The following is a 4729-nucleotide window of genomic DNA, read 5'->3' as shown; positions in this document are numbered from 1 at the left end:
AAATGCTCCCCTACAAAATCATCTGAAAACTAATTTTAAAATAATATTTATGTGATGTGATTATACATGAGAAAAGGAACTCACATTCTTTATAATGGGTATACCAGCAGAACAACCTGTGGAAATGTAGCCCCATCTCTTGCATTAGTTTAGAATGAGTTACAAGAAAACAGAAACAAGAATATTAGACTTAGTTTGAAGATTCTATGTCCAAACTAAACACTGTAGACAATTCTTTGGAAAGATGTCAATGATGTAAGCACTGATTTTAGCACGCAATATTCTTAGTAAGTGCCATGTTTTAATCAGCAAAAGAAGATTTCAGGTGGTTGCAGGTAACACATAAGATGTTACCACATGTATTATCTCTCAGTATATGGGTTATCTGCTGCCTATAAAGTAAAAACCTTAGACAGCTTTACAGATTCAACATACAAAAATCAAATGAGGAAGAAAATAATGTGACAAGTATATATTCAACTCCTTTCCTCTTATTTTTGTTTTCAGTCAACTGTCGATTCATAGATTTACTTTGGCACCATGTCTTTTTGTCCACTGGGAGCTGGCTCTTTTCCAGTTTCTATTCTTGTGTACCTTGACTTGTCTCCCTTTCAGTGCAAGATATAAGTAATTCCCATAGTGATGACCAGATTTTACAAATTTGTGATTTGCAATATTACACAATTGATATATAATAAACTATATTAAAACTATATATATATATATATATACATAGAATAAACTGCTTCCAAGAATTCCAAGACTTTATTTCACCAACAGACTATGAAGTAGGCAGGATGCATGGAGCAGTGCTTTCTTAGAAGCATATAATCCCTATCACAAACATCATACAGCAGCACCATTAGTGCATAGAGGGCAAACAATCAGTTTGTCAGCCTTTCATCTGTTCTTGGCTGTTGAGGCTAGTGAGGCAACTTACGCTTATGCCCGTCGAAAATATTGGTGAGTTCAGAGGCTTTCAAGAAAAAGTCTGATATTTTTTCAGAACAAATAATACCAGCATTGCCAAAATGGTTTAACAGTTCTAATTCTTCTTATTTCTTTGTTTGTTTTTTCCTTTTTTTTAGAGTTGAATGCTCAGAAAAAAAATTACTAGCAATATTAGTTTGTCTTCAGCATTTTAATGTATTGCTCTGGCATATGTCTTATCATTTAAGTTTGATGTGACTTCTAACCAAGCGAGATGAAAGTAGCAGAGGAATCTATTTGCTTAACTCCTGTTATTTAGTAATTAAAAATCTTAAATCTTAAATCTTTACAGTAGCCATATTTTTATATGGAATGGTTTAACTTTGTGTAGTGTGTATGAAATATATTTGGGGTGAAACAGAAGTTGTTTTTGTTCCACTTCTCTAACTATTTAAAATCATAACATTGTAAGTATACAAAATAAAATATATTTGAACAAAGACAAATACCTCAGTCTTCAATGGAAATTAACTGAAATAGAGTCCTGTCAAATTTGCACAGGTTTCCTATAATAAATTCAAATGCATTATCCACATTTTCATTTCACCATATTGTTCCCTGCTTAATTAGGTACTGGCCATGTTCTGTTTCATGCTTTTAATCTTGCTGCTTTTCACACTGCTTTAGCTAGCTCAAATTGAGTGCTCAGCTAAATCTGTAAAATGATAATTTGTTTAACAGTATGTTAGATTTATAGAGCAGTTCAATAGTAATTCACTTGCTGTACTAATCATACAGCACACACTAATATAATTACTCTGGAGTAAATATGAAGTACAGTATTTGATAATTGGATGCTAGGTGTAACATTATCTGATTCAAGAGTCAAAAATAAAGTTGATATGATGTGGCCTTTTTTTTTAATAGGAGGAAAATTCAGGATCTCTATTGGAAGAGAGGGTACTTTTGGCATGAGGACTCTATTAAGCAATGCTTGATTTCAATCCTTAATTTCCTTATGCTTCATCTTCTCCTATGTAAAATGGGGTTTGTAATCTTTCTTTTTTTTATCTAGACAGTAAACTTTTCTGAATAGGAGCTTTGTTCTCCATGTACACAAGAAGGACCTGAAAACAAGGACATGATAATATTGTAAGTTAGAAGAGGCAACTCTGATTACATATATGTAAAATTTTAACAAATCAGTCATGTTCTAGAAAGGGTTAGTTTTGCTGCTGTTAACTACTGGTTAAAGCTGACTCTATCCTAAGAAAAAAGCTTGTACTTTTAATCCTTTCTCTTTCCTTACTTGATAGTCCCTCATCTCTTCTTTCTCCTCCTATCATTATTTTTGCACTCCAGCCTTCCAAAAGCATGACCAGCTGAAATATTTTCTTAATGATATACTTACTATGCAGCAAATATCTTTTTATTTACACTGAAAATGATATTGAAAAATATCTGTTTCAACCAATTTTCTAGATGACTTAAACATCTCACAAAAGAGCAAAACTCCTGGCATACATGATAACTTAAGAAAAAAATCAAAACAATTTATATAAAACTATCATAAATTGCATGTATTTCAGAGATGTAGAAGATGCAGCCCTCATTCAGGAGCAGAGGCTGGGCGTTGAAGTCTCCAAAGGGAGACTCGGGAATAAGTTTTGCAGCCCTGCTCCCGGACGATCTGCGGACAGAACCCCGCAGAGCCTTTGCCATGCAGTCAGAGGCAGTTTTCCCTGCTTGGAGGACCTTCTTTGCACAGAGTCACTCACCAGCTGCCCCTCAGCTTCAGCACCGGGCGCTGTCCACTAGCGCCCGGTACTGAAGCTGAGGGGCAGCTGTAAGCGCTGGCTGCGCGGGGTGCGCCGGATCCTGCGAGCAGCACATTGCCCGGAAAATCGCTCTGTTGCATTTGCACCTCACCCGTTGTTTGCTCCTAACAGTTCAGATGGGAGATCCGCTTCGTCGATGGGGATTTCAGAGCAGGAACCGACAAGTGCAGTGAAGGTATAGTGGGTGGCCTTAACCAATGTAATTTAAAATACACAGAAGCAGACTTCTGCGTTCTAGAAAATTTTCTTTCCCAGAGGGGTTGATAAGTATTAGGACTGTGGAGAAGAATAATGTATGGAGAAAAATAAATAGCAGCAGGAAAAATCAAGAGAAAAAGGTGGGAGAAAGAAGGAGGAAACATTAGTATGTAAAAGGGCTATGGTTACATTTGTGTGTGTAAGTTCATATGTTACTCTGTGCTGAAATACGTGTGGCAGAAGCAAAGCGAAGCAGCTCTGTAGCAAGACATCTATGCTGTCAAGGCAGAATCTGAAACATATCGGGAATTCAATAGTCTTATTTTTTTCTGCCCGAAATGGACATTTGCTAGTACTAATATCAGATATAGAAATAATGTACGTCTAGCTTTAGTGACAAGCATTTCTGAAAATTAATATTAAGTCTTTAAAAATAAATGATTTTCTATTTTCTTGCAAACATTATTAGAAAATAACTGGAAGGAACTGAAAACAGTGTTTTCTACAATAAATATCATTTAAATGGCGCTTCAGACTTGTTGTGTTCTGCGTTCTGCTGCTGTACCACTGGGTGGGAGTGTTGCAGCTTTTTCCAGAGTTGATTTGCAGTCGCGTACCTAAAAGTTGCAGTTATGTCCTGTTGCACAACTTGGTGAGGAGATGAAGAACTCAGAGCTGGAACTTGCAGTGAAAAAATCACCAGGAGACCTCAGAGGATTTCAAAAACTAATTGAAAGAGACTAGGTAGACAAAAGACTAGAGAAGGAAGCCCAATCTGCTTGAATGGAAAATATAAATAATACTGAGTGTTATCCAGAAAGAGGAAACACAGGGAAGGGTGGTGATAAGAACCTGTGCAGAGAACTGGTGGGTCAGAACTGGCCCACCTTGCAGCAAATACTTATCCTTGCTCCCTTCATACAGGTGCACTGAGATGGGAGATAGTGATGGTTAATTTGATAGGACAAAGTTTTTCTTCCTGCTATGTTTCTACTTTCTTTTCTGTTTGTCTTGCTCCCACTACAGGCCTTTTCAGGAGATTTTCATCATCCTTTCCATCTCCAGCCACATCAGATTTTTCTCTGTCATTTTTCCAGTTTACTTCATCTCTGCCATTGTAACTTATTTAATCAAGAATTCTGCTGTGAATCTTAATATTGATTATCAATTTATAAACTCATCAAACTTTGATAGTTGCTTGCAGTAAGCAGGTTTTTGAATTTGCACTGAACTTGCAATTTGCTTGTAGCTGTAGGGATATGCTCAGATAACACACTATTTCAAGCAGAGGTAAAGAAGCCATAGGAAATGACTGCAGACTTTCAATTGTGTTACAAAATAGGTAACGGGAATATTGCTTCCTAACCACAGTTGGTAGATTTTGATAGAAAATTTGGGGACTTTTTGCTCCTTTATTTAACTATGGAGCCAAGTAAGACAACTCAGAATTAGGCCTACGTGCTGGCAAATTGAATTAATTGCAATAAATATTACAGGGCTGCACAGAGTGCTTGCATCTTAAATGATACTCAGGCAAGTAGGGATTTTGTCTTGTGGCATGTATGTACAGTAAAGATGTGGTATAGTACACCCAAAGATCTTATGAATCCTCCAGAAAGCACTTGGAAATAATGGCCTTTATATGTATGCTAAAGGTCTTAAAAACACTACTACATTTAAATACCAGTAATTGCAAATTTATTGCACAATTTAAGAAAATCTTGCACAATTAAAAGAGAAAAAGTAGAAATTAGCCTCCAAGC

The sequence above is a fragment of the Meleagris gallopavo genome, chromosome 13 (genome assembly GCF_000146605.3).
Source record: "Meleagris gallopavo isolate NT-WF06-2002-E0010 breed Aviagen turkey brand Nicholas breeding stock chromosome 13, Turkey_5.1, whole genome shotgun sequence".
NCBI classification, from domain to species: domain Eukaryota; kingdom Metazoa; phylum Chordata; class Aves; order Galliformes; family Phasianidae; genus Meleagris; species Meleagris gallopavo.
Note: the sequence above shows the minus strand (reverse complement) of the source record.